Source organism: Triticum aestivum, chromosome 4D (genome assembly GCF_018294505.1).
Source record: "Triticum aestivum cultivar Chinese Spring chromosome 4D, IWGSC CS RefSeq v2.1, whole genome shotgun sequence".
Taxonomy (NCBI): Eukaryota; Viridiplantae; Streptophyta; class Magnoliopsida; order Poales; family Poaceae; genus Triticum; species Triticum aestivum.
The window spans coordinates 151,929,350-151,947,845 of NC_057805.1; positions in this window are offsets into that span (position 1 = coordinate 151,929,350).

Sequence of the window (18,496 nt, forward strand, 5' to 3'; positions counted from 1 at the left end):
GCCTAGAAAAAGGAGGCGGCAGAGCATTGGGGGCGGGCGCGTCGTCGTGCCAAGGAGGTGTACGAAGACGGGTACTTCGCGAGGAAGGTCATAGGCGTTGGGCACCTCGTCGCTGCGTGGAGGTGGGCTGATAAACTCCAGCGTTCCACCGACGAGGAGCTCCGGTGGGCTCCCAACAAAATGGCATGATCGTTCGCGCGCGTCCGCCAGCAAGAGGTAGATCTGTATGTCAAGCGCTGTGAGGTGGAGGAGGCGGAGTACTGCCTCCGCACTGGGAATACGCCACACACCAGGGAGCTGCTGGCGAGGTGCTACCGGAATACTGGCCCTAGAAGGGATTATTAGTTTTAGTATTATTCATTTTCAATTTTATGCATTGTACCTAGTAGTTAAGTATCATCACGTATATGTGATGATATTATATATATATATACACATATATATATATATATATTCTGTGATGAACTAATGAACAATTAATGTATATATATATATATTATGAATTCCATTTTATATCTTTTTTGTATACTAATTTGAATCTAGCTGTTATCATCGACATATACATAATGGAAAGTGTATATACACACACATTAAAACAGAACATATAACAACGGAAAATAGAGTACACACATTGAAACCGAGGAATAAACAGAGCAATACTATGATTGCTGTGAATACATTGCTATCCATGTCGAAACGACTCAACAAAAAAATGCGTCCATGAGACCATAACCAGCAGCCATTGCCTATGGTAGCTCTTGGCTCTGCGTGAACTCGTGCAGGCGTTCGTCCAAGCGGTCCACAAGCTCGCGGTACATCTGGAGCTCCAAGTTGGCTATTTCATCGGAGATCCCCAGCTCGAGGATGCGACGACCATGTTCCTCTACTGCGCCAAGGTGGACACCTGGGCCAAGGAGGCGCTCGAGCCTACGGAGCAGCACGTAGTCATCCAGCGGGCCGTGGACAAGGCGAACGGCGCCACCCATGCGACGGCGCGACGGGCGTCCGGTGCAAGTACGTCGCGGCCGTCCTCTGGTGCAAGTACGACACTGAGGGCCTCTGCCCACTTCTTGTGAGGAATCGGGGTACTGACGAGATGTATACCCAGCTGCGACGCTGTGTCAATAGCAGGCAAGCAGCGATGGATCCGCTCTTGCTGTGCGGCGCGCCGCGCCTCTCGCTTTGCGGTGCTCCAACGGTCTCGCCATGCGGCGAGCTGTAGCCTATCAGCGCAGATGTGCCTAGCTTGCTCTATGGCGCACCATCGATCATGTTGTGCGGCGAGCTGCAGCTGTCGGTGCTGACATGCCTATCTTGATCCGCGACACTCAAGCGCCATGCGCCAAAGGTCTGCTCAACCCTAGTGATGACGCGCATTACTGTGTCATCCATCGCATTGCCGGGGAGCGTCTTGGCCTCGACGGGCCGTGGCGCCTGCTCATTTTCCTCGTCGATGAGGTTGATGGCAAAGTTGGCGCTTTGGTGGGTTGGCATGCTTGGAAAAGGTGGATGTGCTACAGGCTGCGCTTTTCGCCTCCGTGCGTCGCGCACCGCCTAGGTTTATGCGCAATATTGCTGGGTGGCGGGAAACGGCGGCGTGTTCAAAAACGCCATCAATTAGTGGAAACTTAGCATAGAAGGAACATCGAGCTAGCAAAAGAAGGAGATGATGATCAGATGAACACGGACCACACTAGGGAACCCGTCGGTGATGAATTCGTCAATCACAAACGGTTGAATACTAGCAAGCGTTTTCCCACAACACACACGGCTTATTCCATCACAAACAGGTCGGATGGATCAACTGTATGCCACGTATCGCACATTGTCAAAAAGTAATGCAGTAGACCTTCTTCAACATGTGTTAAAAAAACAAGGACCTCGAGGTTAAATCAACTCATGGGATGGATCATCCAGGTCAAAGGTAATTTAATTTGACCGGGATGACCCATCCCATCAGTTAATTTAACATCAAGACAACTTCCCATCCAGTCACCCACCTGATGGCTGCTCTAGCCTGAGCACACTTAACTTGAGAGTTGTCTTAGATGAGCTACTGGTGGAACAGCTAGTCCTTGCTGATATAGGATGCCTCTTCGCATCCTTATGGCCAATAAATGTTGTGTAGACAGAGCATATCACATACGTCTTATTAGAAGCAATCGTCTGTGTTATTATCGGTCTTCGCACACATTTCAGATTACAGACATGTTTGCCGCGTATCACATACATCATGATATATTGAACCATTTCTGTTCTCTTGTCTCAACGCAAACAGTTTATCCGAGAGAACCGCATGCCGTATATCACACACACCTTGATCTGGCTGACCGTTTCTTTTGTGTTGCCTAATCACAAACAGTTCATCCGAGTGAACGGTAAGCTGTATATCGCACACGCCTTCATCTAGCTGCCCGTTTCTTTTCTTCTGTCACATCGCAAACAGTTAATTGAAATGAACCGTATGCCCAGCATCAAACATGCAACTAAAATCTGAACCGTGTTTGATGCATGCTCCATCGCAAACGTTTTGCACCTTCTTTGACAGGTTTTTTACACCACTGTTTCCAATTAATGCATTGCACATAGTTTCGTTGAAGGGTCTCTGATCGTAGTGTCGCGTTAGCAGCAACCTACAGTAGTGCCTGTGAATGGAATTTTAGTCATTTTACCCACCAGACAAGCTTCACACGTTTCAAATGATTCAAATTCAAATGATGTAACACTCCATCTTTATGAAGCTTTTGCATACCTTTCTTTCCGATATGACGAAGACGACAGTGCCACATGTATGTGGTATTATCAGTCTTCTTAAGATGTTTAGCATTAATGTTATATACATCCTTTTCACGTTCAAGATCCAATGTGAATTAACCACCAACCATGGGTAGAAATCCATAAAACATATCCTTATAATATATTAAACAACCATTGTGCTCTGATTTATAATAATAATCATCACTTATCAAACATGATCCAGAGATAATGTTATGTCGGCGTCCTGGGAGCGGGGGTACCCAGACTTGCCTACCTGCGGCCCGCGAGCGTGGCTCCACCAACGGCCTGGTACGGCCCAGCTACGGCGACCAAAACTCAAGACCCTCGCGAGGCGGACGACACCAAGACCTCCCTGGGGGCGGCCTCACTAGGCTGGCTCCTGAAGAGCGGAGATATCTATGCAATGGGGCACCTCATGAGGTTCATGGGAAATGAGCCATGGCGACCAAGGCCAGGCGGGCGCCAGCGGGCGCAGTGTACCAGTTTCCTATTTGGTGCTAAAGAGGCAGGCGCACGCGAGCAGTCCCGCGGCATCAGGCAAAGGTTTCCATATCGGTGCAACAAGACCAAGACCAGCAGGACAACAAGACAGAGGTCACCATGGAGCCCACAACAACGTCACCACCAGAGTCTTTGGCAGGCGAAGACCACCTTTTGTCAGGATAGCCTGTACTAGTTGTCCCCCTTCAAACTTGGCCATTGTGGGATCCCTTCCCGCCTAACATTTGGGAAGAGGGCCAGGGCCTCTATAAATAGGACTAGCCACAACCGTAGGAGGCATCTCATCTGGGGTTGGATCCATCCCACCAAGGCCATCTCACCAGCTCATCGAGCTCAAGAACACCTCTCCACAGGAGGCTGTTCATCCACTGTACTAGTTCATCCTTAGCCCTCGAGGCAATCCACCACCACCACACTGGAGTAGGGTATTACACCACAACGCTGGCCTGAACCAGTATAAACCCATGTGTCTCGTGTTCTTTGGGTCCGTTGAGCTAGGCCGTGAGATCGTTGAGCGAGCGAACTAGAGAGAGAGAAAGTCCTTCGTGCGCGCCGCAAAGTTCGAACCTCACAAGGGTTTGCCGGAACCCATAATCCGACATTTGGCGCGCCAGGTAGGGGTGCGACAAAGCATTTCCTCCGTTGATCCACGCTCCACCGCTCCACCAGTGCCATGGCTGATGCTAGCCGGGCCCGCGCTGAGCGCCGGGCCGCTCTCAACGCTCGTGTCACCCAGACGGCGCCTATCGGCGGGCCTCCCCGTCGCTGTCCATCAGCTGCTGCTGACGCCACCACCAGCCCAGCGGTAAATAAGCAGCAAGCTTCATCGCTGCACCCCTCTGTGCGGTGGGACGGATGAACCGCCACCCCGTCGCTCACTCCGGCCGGCTCGTCGTCCCACGCTCTACGCGCACCCACAGACGCGTAGGCCGCACTGCTTATGGCACGCGAGCACCTGCGTTACCGCCCCGTCGACGACCTCTACGAGGACTGGCTGGACCTTATCGCTGAGGTCGTCAGCGCCGCCGGGAGCTCTCCCGCATCGTCTCTTTTGTTGCCTCGTCCACCTCCTGCTGCGGCCGACGTAGCCCATGGAGCACCTCCACCACCTCCGCATCAAGACGGCGCCCTCGCACCAAGACGCGCAGCCCCGCGTCGCGACCCACCGTGCAGGGCGCCCGCGCACGAAGAAGGAAGCTGCCAAGAAATCCCGCGGCCACAAGAAAGCGCTCCTGCGCTCCCAGCACCACCACGTCAGGACTGTGCGCCGCTTGCGGCAGTGGCGCGTGGGTACCAGGACCAGGCTCTGCCTCCAGGACGGGCTCCGGTGGCTACAGCAGGCTGCTGGGCCTTCACTCCCGAGCTGCGTAGCGTCATCTGGCCCGAGAAGTTCAAGCCGGACCTACCTCCATGCTACGATGGCACCCCCGACCCTGCTGAGTTATTGCAGCTCTCCGAGTTGAGCATCGAGGCAGCCAACAGCGACGAGAAGGTTATGGCGAACTGGTTTCTCATGACCCTCAACGATGGCGCCCGCTCGTGGCTCCTGAACTTGCCCGCATGATCGATCTCCTCCTAGGGCGAGATGCGTGAGCGTTTTGTCGCCAACTTCCAGGGCACTCGCGACCGCCCGCCGGCCGCGGGTGACCTGCGGCGTATCGAGCAGCAGCCAGGGGAAACCCTGCTGAAGTACATCCAGCCCTTCAACAGTGTGTGCCTCAAGATCCCCAAAGTGACGGACGAGGCCATCATCTCAGCTTTCTCCGATGGCGCCCGTGATATCAAGATGAAGGAGGAGCTCACCATCCACGAGGACCTATGCATGGCTCTGGAGATGTTCAACATGGCGACCAAGTGCGCGAGAGCTGAGGAAGGGCACCTCTCCCTCCTCGAGCTTCTAGCGGCCGACCTAGAGGACAAGAAGGCCAAGACCAAGGATGTGAAGCGCAAGGGAGCGGCTGTACTCGCGGCCGAGCCAGAGATGAAGCGCGGCTGCGACCACCCGGAGTTGTCCAAGGGCAGCCGTCCATTCTGCGCCTTCCACAATGTACACAGCCACAACAACAACGACTGTCAGGAGCTCAGGGCCATCCATGATGGGCGCTTCCATCGATGCCCCGAGTGCAACGCTGGGGCTACGGTCGAGGAGGAGGACGAAGTGGAGGATGCTAGGACGAACGTGCCCTCGCCAGGAGTGGCGCGACCGGCCTCATGAGGACCGCTGGCAGGACCAGCCTCACGAGGGCGCCTGGAGGGAGCAGCCTCATGAGGACCGTCCTCAGGGCAATGCTGGCCTCCCTCCGCTGACGCCACCGCCAAGGAGGAACGACGAACACCATCAGGACGAGGGGGCTGGGGGCTTCCAGGAGCCGCACACCATCGCCTGCATCTTGGGTGGCGCTCAGGCCCCAGCCTCCCAGCACATCTTCAAGCAGTTTGCCTGCAAGGTGAACGCGGCTCTCCCCAGGCTCGAGGCCACGCGCCCGCTCAAGTGGTCCAAGTGCGCCATTACCTTCAGCTCGTCAGACCAGCTCAAGTGCGCGACAACTCCTGGCGCCCTCCCGATGCTCTGCTCGCCCATGATCAGCAATGTCTAGGTCACCAAGACCCTCATCAACGGAGGCACAGGGCTCAATGTCCTATCCGTTGAGACATTCGAATGCCTTCAGGTACCATATGATTAGCTACAGCCCACCAAGCCCTTCCCAGGAGTGACTGACGGCTCCACCACCCCGATAGGGCAGATTCGCCTCCCTGTCACCTTCAGCCAGCGCGACAACTACCGCACCGAGCTCATTGACTTCGACGTCGCCCACATCCTCCTGTCGTACAATGCCATCCTTGGGTTTCCAGCCCTGGCCAAGTTTATGGTAGTGACCCATCATGGCTACAATGTCCTCAAGATGCCAGGGAGCGGTGGTGTCATCACGGTCGCCTGCGAGGAAAAGGACGGGGTGTGCTCCCTCGAGCGCACTTACCAAGCTGCAGCGGCCGAAGACCCAGATAACGAAGGTGTCGTCTACCCTCCTGAGGCCGTCCCCAAGAAGAAGCAGCAGCTGCTCCATCAAAGTCCTCAGGAGAGTAGAGTCTCCAGCGGCACCACCTCAGGACATGTGCCCACGGATGGGGCGCCTCCCTCCCTCGCATAGGAAGGCGCGCCCGACGCCATCCTAAGGCTGGGCTCAGGGGCTCTGTTCTGGAGGGCCTCAGACCTAGCTAACGTCACGAGGGAGGCGCTTGGGCACCACGTGGAGGCATGCTTCGCTGCACGCTTCCCACAAGAGGGCAGATGGCGTGGAGTGCCTAGTGCTCATGAGTTCATCACCAAGGCGACCGAGGAGCTTCAAGAAGCAAGGACCATGCACGACAACTGTTGCCCACCACCTGGCACAGCTCCACGTCCTGGCGAGGACGTCGAACTGTGCGTCTGCATCGACCTCCCAGGACTCAACACGGCGGCATCTCAAGCGCGTTTCTGGGCTTCGCGTGTTGGACGCTGCGAGGGTCCACCTCACAGCTATGTTCGCATGCCCTTCGGCTTGCCGAACGCGGCTGTCACTTTCCAGAGCCACTTGTGGAGTGTTCTGGCGGCTCAGGAGGCCAGGCATCACGCAGTCCTGACAGAGATGGCAACGGTTCTTCAAGAGCCACTCGGGCCCCTAGAGCCTCCTGAGGCTCAGGACCCTGGCGACTTGAGAGGAGCGACCTCTTCAGCATGCATCTTCAGCCACGTGAACACCTCTCCAGCAATGGTACCAGGTGACTCTTTCCGGATCATTCAGTTGGGGCACCCCTTAGGCAGTATTATCCCCAAGTCGTTCGGGCCTGTCCCAGCGACGTGTATCATTTTGCATCTTTAGCTTACTCTGTTGGGAGTGCCCCTCGGTCTGCATCGTCCCAAGGTTGTGTGGGTCCATCCCTATGGCATGTATCGTCCTTGCATTTATCTGGATTAGCTTGCCCTCTTGCATGAATTACCTTATGATCAACACCTGCTTACCTATTGCCCTTCGCGGCCACCCGCGTTGCTGACCGGCCTCCTACCCATCCCGCAACGGAGGCTACACGTGTTGGTACGGCGCTTGTGCTCGGGTCCCTCCCTGCAACGCTGACAAACCTGAGTGGTCGAGCTCTGGCTCGCGGCACGCCCCGCACACGTCACCTCACCAGACCCTTAGTGCCTTCATCTTCTTGCGGAAAGACCAGCGGCAGGGCAGCGAGCGCGATTACAAGCTGTATTCTCCCCTCGCAGTAACCTGCAGGAATCTACGGAGCCTAGCTATTCCCATGCAATTCGCATGCGCGTAAAGGGGGGGGCTCCTGAGCATCGCGTCTCAGGGGCTCTTACTGACTGTCCATCCCTCACCCCCTGCCCTTGACCACGGCATCTTGACCTGGCATACCAGCGGCGGCTGAGCTCGCTCGAGGGTTAGGATCCGAGGACGCAAAGCACTTAGAAGAGTGCGAAAGGGGGGGGAAGCTGGCGCGGGCCTAACCTAGCCATGCCACCACCATTGACACATAAATCGGGCGATGCGCAAGGAATCGCTTCAGGCTCGCTAACATAAGTCACGCATTCAAGTTGGCCCAGCACTGCGGCTCGGGATTTTTGACTCTTGCAGCCTTGCTCCGGCAATGCCGCCTTCCATTTCTGCCTTTAGCAAGTTGCTTGCACGCCAAGGGGGGCCTCTTGAGTATCGCGCCTCGGGAGCTCTTACCGGACCTTCGGCCGCTCACCTCCTAGCCTTGACCACGGCATCGCGACCTGGCATACCAGCGACGGTTGAAGACTGCCTGGGGACTCGGACCTGTCAGCATAGAGCACAAAGCTACCGCGAGGACGAAAAGGGGGACAATGCCAAAGCAAGACGCGCAATCACGGATTTTATAATGGGAATGACATTGATGCAAAAGCACTACAGATTATTTACGGACCCCCGCGGGGTTCATCTCGATTCCTCGTAGGGAACAAAAGAAGAAGGCTTCCGGGAGTCATATCTATAGATGTCGCCGCCGACGCCATCATCAACAGTGGCCATGGGGGGCCGACGCCAACCCCATCCAGATCAATGATGACGACGAGCGGACGCAGTTGCTGCGCTCCGGGCACGACGAGAGCTCGGGGGCATGTAGCTGTCGTCGCTCGTCTCTGTAGTCTCGTCAGGCTCAGGAGAGTCGCTGGACTCCCAGGCGCCATCACTGCTGCTAGAGGAGCTGTCGGTAGGACCAAGGGCGGGCCCAACGGCTACCATTGCGCCGTCCTGGCGACCCCTCCAGGGCAGCACTCCAGGCGGCGGCCTTCATCATCGAAGACCTTGAAGAACATCGTGGAGGCACCGTCGTACTCGAAGTGGATAGCGAGGGCCCCCTCTGCGCGGCAAGAGCGGGCGACCTAGCCCCATCCATGGGTCATGAAGATCTTGGCCGGGGAGACGACCTCGACCTCCGCTCCCGTTGCTGGGGTGCTGCACTCGGCGACATCTCTTCGGTGAAAAACTGCGGGAATCTGATCCATGAGCACGGGGGCATCACCGCCCACACCATGAGTTCACGCGAGGAACCCTCAGTGTGAGTTCATGGGCCGGCGGCGCGTGCCACCACAACCTGGCCACCACACCCGTGGCGTGAGCGGCGCTAGGCGCTGCCTCCTCCTCCTCCGGAGCCTTGCACTTGGGCGTACAAGGGCATCGGGTAGCCAGGAGGAGGCTGCTCATACCAAGGCCTCGTCACCTCCTGCCTCACGACGACGTCGCGGGAGCAGGCCAGCCTCTTCTTCGGCGGAAACGGACCCTGCTCTTCACGGGGGTTTTCCTTTCTCATCGGCAGAGAATCTCCTTATCGGCGCCATGCGTTCCACGACGGGATGGCAAGGCGAGGAGGAAGAAGAAGAAGCAGGAGGAGTGGAGAAAGAGATTAGCAACGGGGGCTCCGCCCCCTCTTCATTTATAGCCAGAAGGAGGCCAACCGCCGGCCTCCATGATCATAGGTAATGATGGTTTTCTTCTGCATGCAGCAGGGACTCGTCAAGTCGAACGGTTCTCGAGGCAGCATGGGCAAGCGGAGACGCCCACGTCCCGTCAATCGCCATGCGTCGACCAAAGGCCGCAGGCGGTTGGGGCGCGCGGTGCTCCGCACTTGCCCTTTGGCTTAGCCTTGAAGCCAAGTCCGAGCGCGCCTTGGGCTCGGGTGCTACTGTCGGCGTCCTGGGAACGGGGATACCCAGACATGCGAGCCTGCGACCCGCGAGCATGGCTCCACCAACGGCCTGGTACGGCCCAGCTACGGCGACCATGACTCAAGACCCTTGCGAGGGGCCAAACCTCACGAGGCGGACGACACCAAGACTTCCCTGGGGGTGGCCTCGCTAGGCTGGCTCCCGAGGAGCGGAGATATCTATGCAAGGGGCACCTCACAAGGTTCGCGTGACATGAGCCTCGACGACCAAGGCCAAGTGGGCGCCAGCGGGCGCAGTCTACCAGTTTCCTCTTTGGTGCTAAAGAGGCGGGCGCAGGCAAGGATTCCCAAGGCATCAGGCAAATGTTTCCATATCGGTGCAACAAGACCAAGACCAGCAGGACGGCAGGACGGAGGTCACCACCAGAGCCTTTGGCAGGCAAAGACCACCTTTTGTCAAGATAGCTTGTACTAGTTGTCCCCCTTCAAACTTGGCCGTTGTGGGATCCCTTCCCGCCTAACATTTGGGAAGAGGACCATGGCCTCTATAAATAGGACTAGCCACCACCGTAGGAGGCATCTCGTCTGGGATTGGATCCATCCCACGAAGGCCATCTCACCAGCTCACCGTTCTTCCACTGTACTAGTTCATCCTTAGCCCTCGAGGCAATCCACCACCACCACAATTGAGTAGGGTATTGCACCACAATGATGGCCCGAACCAGTATAAACCCATGTGTCTCATGTTCTTTGGGTTCGTCGAGCTAGGCCGTGAGATCATTGAGCGTGCAAACTAGAGAGAGAGAAAGTCCTTCGTGCACGCCCCATTGTTCGAACCTCACAAGGGTTTGCCGGAACCCATAATCCGACATGTTCTTACATAACTTCGACACAAAATAGCAATTACTTAGTTCTATGACAAATCCTAAAGGGAAGCTTAAAGACATAACACCGATGGCTTGGGAGGCAATCCTATCACCTTTCCCTACACGCATCACGACTTCATTTCTACATAGCTTGCGGATCTTCCGTAGTCCCTCATCGTGTTGGAGATGTGAGCAACATATCCAGTAACAAATACCCATGACTTAGAGTTTTCAGCAAATAGAATATCAATAACATTAACTTGTATAACTTTATATCTTACCATAAGAGGAGTTCTTCTTATCCACGAGATATTTCAAGCAATTTCTCTTCCAGTGTCCTTTCTCTCTGAAGTAGAAACATATAGTCTCACAAGAAGATCCACCCTTGTTCCTCTTGGTGTTGCATTTCTTTTTGAATCTTTATGTTTTGTTCACTAACAACTTTTGCTGGTTCTGGAACCCAATTTCGTTGGTTTTGAGTATTGCTTGATAAACAAAAGTATGGATGAAATCATTTCCGGTGTCTTGGAAAAATCAATTTCCATTGCATTAATAATATCACCAACTTCAACTATCTTGCAATCAACCATTTCTTCAGTCATCTCATGAACTTCAGCTGGTTCCTTGTGGTACAGAACCTCCAGTGCCTCGACAATCGCAACGATACTGATTTCAGTACCAACGGATGCTGCTAACGTGACACATGAATCAGAGTCCCTTCGACCAAACTGTGTGCGATGGATGAATCACAAACAACATCATAATAAAGCCGTCACCAATAAGACGAACTATGTGCGATGGCGGAGACATCAAGCGCGATTCAGATTAGAGTTGTGTGTGCGATACTGATGACCCACAAGTATAGGGGATCAATCGTAGTCCTTTCAATAAGTAAGAGTGTCGAACCCAACGAGGAGCAGAAGTAAATGACAAGTGGTTTTCAGCAAGGTAATTTCTGCAAGCACTGAAATTGTAGGTAACATGTAGTTTGATAGGAAGATAATTTGTAACGAGCAAGTAACGGTAACGGTAAGTAAAGTGCAGCAAGGTAGCCCAATCCTTTTGTGGCAAAGGACATGCCAAAATGGTTTCTTATAATAGGCAAATCGTTCTTGAGGGTACACGGGAATTTCATCTAGTCACTTTCATCATGTTGGTTTGGTTCGTGTTCGCTACTTTGATAATTTGATATTTGGGTGGACCGGTGCTTAGGTGATGTTCTTACTTGAACAAACCTCCTACTTATGCTTAACCCCCTCGCAAGCATCCGCAAATACGAGAAAAGTATTAAGATAAAATCTAACCATAGCATTAAACTTTTGGATCCAAATCGGTCCCCTACGAAGTAGCGCATAAAATAGGGTTTAAGCTTATGTCACCCTAGCAACCCATCATCTAATAACTACTCCACAATGCATTCCCTTAGGCATAAATATGGTGAACTGCCATGTAGACGACGTTCATGCATGACACCACTAAGCGAATCACAACATACATATCATCAAAACATCAAACACATATCAAGTTCACATGATTACTTGCAACAAGATTTCTCCCGTGACCTTAAGAACAAAAGTAACTACACACAAATGATAATCATGTTTAACATCAGAGGGGTATTAAAGATCATAATGGATCTGAACATATAATCTTCCACCAAATAAACCATATAGTAATGAACTACAAGATGTAATCAACACTACTAGTCACCCACAGGTACCAATCTGAGGTTCCAGTACAAAGATTAAACACAGGAGATGAACTAGGGTTTGAGAGGAGATGGTGTTGTTGAAGATGTTGACGGAGATTGCCCTCCCAAAGATGAGACGGTTGTTGGCGATGACGATGATTTCCCCCTCCGGGAGGGAAGTTCCCCTGGCGGACGCTCCGCCGGAGGGCAAAAGCGCTCCTGCCCAAGTTCCGCCTCGAGACGGCAGCGCTCCATCCCGAAAGTCCTCTCCTTATTTTTTTTTCTAGGTCAAAATAACTTATATACCAGAAGAGGGGCACCGAAGGTGGGCCGAGGATGGCACAACCCACCAGGGCACGCCTGGGGTGCCTGGCGCGCCCAGGAGGGTTGGGCCCACCTCGTGGGCCTCCTCCGGTAGTTATTTGCTCCAGTATTTTTCATATATTCCAAAACAATTCTCCGTAAATTTTCAGCTCATTTGGAGATGTGAAGAATAGGTAACTCTGACATAGCTTTTTGTGGTCCAGAATTCCAGTTACCGGTATTCTCCCTCTTCGTGTAACCCTTGCATATTATGAGAGAAAAGTCTTTAGAATCACCCAAAAAAGCATTATTATGCATAAACACATAATAAATAACAGTAGGTAAACATGAAGAAAAATTGACGTATCAACTCCCCCAAGGTGAGACCTCGCTTGTCATGAAGCGAAAAACCAAAATCAAAAAACATGTCCACATGATTAGTGAGACAGGTGTCGATAAAAATAAAATACGGACATAGAAGCATCATGCATTATGGGGGTCCTGGGAACGGGGGTACCCAGACTTGCCTGACTGCGGCACAGGGTGTGGTTGCACCAATGGCCTGGTACGGCCCATCTTCGTCAGCAACCTCTCAAGACCCTCGCGAGGGGCCAAGCCTCACTAGGCTGGCTCCCGAGGAGCAGAGATATCTGCGCAGGGGCACCTCACGAGGTGCGCGTGACGTGAGCCATGACGACCAAGGCCAGGCGGGCGCCAGCGCGCAGAGTACTAGTTGCCTCTTTGGTGCAAGAGAGGAAAGCACAAGCGAGGAGTCTCGAGGCGTCAGGAAAAGGATTCCATATCGGTGCAACGAGACCAAGACCAGCAGGACGATAGGACGGAGGTCTCCGCGGAGTCCACGGCGGCGTCACCAGCAGAGCCTTTGGCAGGCGAAGACCACCTTTTGTCAGGATAGCTTGTACTACTTGTCTCCCTTCAAAATTTGCCATTGTGGGATCCCTACCCTCCTAACATTTGGGGAGAGGACCCGGGCCTCTAGAAATGGGACTAGCCACCACCCTAGCAGGGGAGGGATCGTTCGGACCATCCCCACACACACACAAGCTCACCGAGCTCAAGGACACCTCTCCTCAGGAGGCTTTTCATCCCTTGTTCGTGTTCATCCTCGGCCTGTAATGCAATCCACCACCACCACAATGGAGTAGGGTATTACACCAGAATGATGGCCCGAACCAGTATAAACCCTCGTGTCTCTTGTTCTTTGGGTTCGTCGGGCTAGGCCTTGAGATCATTGCGAGAGCGAGCGGGGGAGAGAGAGATCTTCATGCGCACCCCAATGTTCGAACCTCAAGGGTTGCCGGAAACCGTAATGAAATCTTCATGCGCACCCCACCGTGGGAATCAAGATCAGGCTCCACCTCCGCGACGGGCTCCGGTGACCCAACAGGTTGCCGTGCCTTCACTCCCGAGCTGCGTAGCATCGTCTGGCCCGGCAAGTTCAAGACAGACCTTCCTCCGCGCTACGACGGCACCCCCGACCCCACGGAGTTCCTACAGCTCTATGAGCTAAGCATCGAGGCGACCAACGGTGACGAGAAGGTCATGGAGAATTGGTTCCCCATGGCCCTCAAGGATGGCGCACGCTCGTGGCTCCTGAACATGCCCGTGGGATCAATCTCCTCTTGGGGAGATATGCACGAGCGTTTCATCGCCAACTTCTAGGGCACGCACGACCGCCCGCCGGCCGCGGGTGACCTGCGGCGCATCAAGCAGCAGCCAGGGGAAACTCTGCATAAGTACATCCAGCGCTTCAACAGCATTTGCCTCAAGATCCTCAAGGTAACGGATGAGGCCATCATCTCCGCGTTCTCAGATGGCGTCCGCGATGTCAAGATGAAGGAGGAGCTCCCCATTTACGAGGAACTATGCACGGCCCTACAGATGTTCAACATGCCAACTAAGTGCGCAAGGGCTGAGGAAGGGTGCCTTTCCCTCCTCGAGATCCCAGCTGCAGACCAGGAGGACAAGAAGGCGAAGATCAAGGACGTGAAGTGCAAGGGGGTTGTCGTGCTCGCGGCAGAGCCAGAGACGAAGCGCGACCATGACCACCCCGAGTCATCCAAGGCTAGCCACCCGTTTTCCGCCTTCCACAACGTTCATAGCCACAACACCAGCGACTGTCAGGAGCTCAGGGCCATCCGCGACGGGCGCTTCAGTCGGCGCCCTGAGTGCAATGACCGAGGCTACGGCCGAGGACGAGGACGAGGTAGCGGACGCTGGGACGACCGTGGCCCCCGCCAGGAGTGGCGCGACCGGCCTCGTGAGGACTGCTGGCAGGATCCGCCTCGCAAGGGCGCCCGGAGAGACCAGCCTCGTGAGGACCATCCTCAGGGCAATGCAAGCCTCCCTCCGCTGCCACCGCCACCGAGGATGAACGATGATCACCATCAAGACGAAGGGGCTGGGGGCTTCCAGGAGCCGCGCGCCATCACCTGTATCTTGGGTGGCGCTCGAGCCTCGGCCTCTCAGCGTATCTTCAAGCAGTTTGCTCGTGAGGTGAACGCGGCCCTTCGCAGGCTCGAAGCCACGCGCCCGCTCAGGTGGTCCAAGTACGCCATCACCTTCAGCTCGTTAGACCAGCTCAAGTGAGCGGCAACCGTCGACGCCCTTCCAATGCTCTGCTCACCCGTCATCAGCATCGTTCAAGTCACCAAGACCCTCATCAATGGCGGAGCAGGACTCAGTGTCCTGTCCGTCGAGATGTTTGATAGCCTCCAAGTGCCATATGATCAGCTACAGCCTACCAAGCCCTTCTCAGGAGTGACCGACAGCTCCACCACCCCGATAGAGCAGCTCTACCTCCCTGTCACATTCGGCCAGCGTGACAACTACCGCACCGAGCTCATCGACTTCACCGTCGCCCACATCCTCCTACCATACAACGCCATCCTTTGGTATCCAGCCTTGGCCAAGTTTATGGCAGTGACCCACCACGGCTACAACGTCCTCAAGATGCCAGGGAGCGGCGGCATCATAACGGTCCCCTGTAAAGAAAGAGATGTGTTGTGCTCCCTCGAGCACGCCTACCAAGCTGTAGTGGCCGAAGACCCCGACAACCAAGGCACCCTGTATCCCCTGAGGCCATCCCCAAGAAGAAGAAGCAGCTACTCAACCCAGGACCTTAGGAGAGCGGCGTTTCCAGTGGCACCACCTCAGGGTCTGCGCCCACAGCAGGGACGCCTCCCTCCGTCGCATAGGAAGGCACGCCCGGTGCCCTCCTCAGGCTGGGCTCGGGGGCTCTCTTCTGGAGGGCCTCAGACCTAGCCAATGTTTTTTTTGAGGAAAATTGGACAGTGAGGGCACCCCCTCACAAACTTTTATATTAGACCATCCCACACAAGGTTACATAAGAAAGTTTACACGAGCCTAAATAGTAAGAAAGATCCTTATACACCAAGGGTATGGGAGAGGTACAAGTGTTGTAGGAGAACACTACACAAACAGGTTCGATCAAACCGACCACCTGCTCAATAAAAGGCCACAAGGCTTCTTTCACACGGTGCTTCATCATTCCAAAATCACTTTGGAATCTCTGGCGCCATCCACTCCTCATAGGAGTGATCCCTCTGAATTTTTTTTGTTACGTTCCTTCCAGATGCTCCAGGCCGCCACGATGAAGATTTCCATGAACATGGGGCGCGTCCACACGTCCCTTGCTGCATGCACAAGATGTAGTCTATTGCCACCCGCAGGCCACGTGATTCCCAACTCCCCCAGCACATTTTACTGAACTCACATTCGAAGAAAAGATGTTCAACCGTTTCCTCTGGACGGTTGGAGCACAGCAAGCAGGTGTTGTCATCATCCCTGAGTTTCATATCTTTCCTTTTCAATAAGTTGCGCGTGTTTAGTCTGTCAGCTAGCAGGAGCCACACAAAGACCTTCCATTTATTCGTGCACTTGGATTTCCAGATCCACTCGAAGCCCTTGTCCGCCACTTCGTCATGAAAGCAGTGGAGGTAGAATTTACTGGACTGAAAACCCTCGGAGCCCCAAACACATTTCCAAACATCCCTGGTGTCTGTCAGCTCTACCTCGGCCAAGCTGGTTTGGAGTTCATGAAGTTCTGCCCTGGCCTGGATTGATAGCAGGAGGTTGAAGTTTTGGCCTAGAGCAAGCGCAGTTAGTAGCTCGCGTATCGTCACGTCCTCATTCTTGGCAAACGAGTATAACCGGGGGTGACTGTTAGATAGAATGTTACTGTGCCACATGTCCTTCCAAAACAGATTTGTGCTTCCATCCCCGACTTCCACCGTTGTGATCCCACGGTAGATTGGCGCCAGCTGCATGACATCACGCCACCAGAACGAGCCACACTGGTCGGTTGCATGCGGTATCGAGTCCACATAGTATGCCGACCAGACCAGTTTGACCCAGGGCAAGTCCATGTGATTTTAGAATTTGTGCATCATCTTCAGGAGCAAGCCTTGATTTTGAACCTTGAGATGATCACTCCAATGCCTCCTTTGTTCTTGGGGCAGAAAACTAGCTCCCATGCAGCCAGGGAAACGGCCTTTGTGCCATCATCCGAGCTCTTGGCCCAGAGGCAGTATCGCCGGAGTTTATCAAGTTACTCAAGGACTTTTGGCGGGATCTTGATGGAGAACATGGCATAAATCATAAGAGAAGTGATCACCGTGTTTACCAATGTGAGTTTTGACCCGAGATCCAGTAAGGTGGCCATCGAGGAGAGTTTTCTTTCGACTAACGCAACGAGAGGCATGAGGTCAGTTACAGTCGGCCTTGTAGTGCCCATTGGCAACCCAAGGTATGTGAATGGCATGGACCCAATTGCGCACCCGAAGACCTGGGCAAGCCTCGAGGTCGTTTCTTCAGAGGCATTGGCAGTGATGAAGGTTGATTTTTGGAAGTTCATGCGCAGTCCCACCGATGCCACATAATCCTGAAGAATACTCTTGATCATTACCGCTTGTGAGTAGTCTGCGGGCATCACAAGGATCGTATCATCAGCGTATTGGATCCCGGGGTAATCATTTTCTGGCACTGGAATAGGGAGCTGCAGGGCGCCCGACGAAAAAGCGTCATTGATGGCAGCTTGTAGGAGGTCCGCCGCCAACACAAAAATGAGCGGGGATAGTGGATCACCTTGGCGCTCACCTCGCAGACAGAAAAACGGTTTACCCGGGGTCCCATTGAGGAGGATCGCAGATTTGGCCGATGAGAATAGGCATTTAATCCATCCGAGCCAACGATCATCGAACCCCATGCATTTCATAATCTCCAACATGGGAGCGTGTTCGATTGTATCGAACACCTTGGCGAAATCAAGCTTCAGAATAGCTATCTCCTTTCCCGACGATTGACATTGGTGTATGAATTCGAATGCCCACGCCACGCAGTCCTGTATAGATCTCCCCCTCAGGAAGCCGTACTGATTACGGTGTATGATCTTAAGGATGACACGCTGCAGCTGATTGGCCAGTAGTTTAGTCAGGAGCTTAGGGCAGCAATTCAAGAGTGTTATCGGGTGATAGTCATTGGCAGTCTCTGGAGATTGGATGTTTGGGATGAGAGTGATAAAACCAGTGTTCAAGCTCTCAAGGTCAAGGTTACCTACATGGAAGTCAAAGCAAAGCCGATAAAAGTCCTCTTTGATTATATGCCAGCAGGATTTTATGAAACTGCCACTAAACCCATCGGGTCCAGGGGCACGGTCTGATGGTAGCTCTTTGACAACTTGGTCAATCTCTTTGCGAGTGAAAGGAGCTGACATGGCTTGGAGCCCCTCCACTTTTTTGATGATTCTCTTCAGATCAAAGCGCATGTCAGTCGGACTGGAGTGGCCCAGTCTATCTTTGTACGTTTGGAAAAGCACAGCCTCTTTCCCCACATGATCATGGATGATCGAGTCGTCAGGCAAGCGAAGCGAGGCAATGCTGTTCCTTCTGAAACATTCAGTCGCCACTCTATGGAAGAACTTTGTGTTGCCATCGCAGAACTTGAAATATCTGATGGTACATCGTTTTTTCCAGTACAATTTCTTGCATTCCAGCAGATGGAGAAGATGCTGCTTCAAAATCACCCTAAAGTTAGCTTCTGGGATAGACAGTCTCCTTCTTTCTTCTAGCCCATCAATCTCTAACAGGGTTTTGTTACAGTTATCGATCAGGCCCCACAATTTAGATATCTTCCTACTCCACTG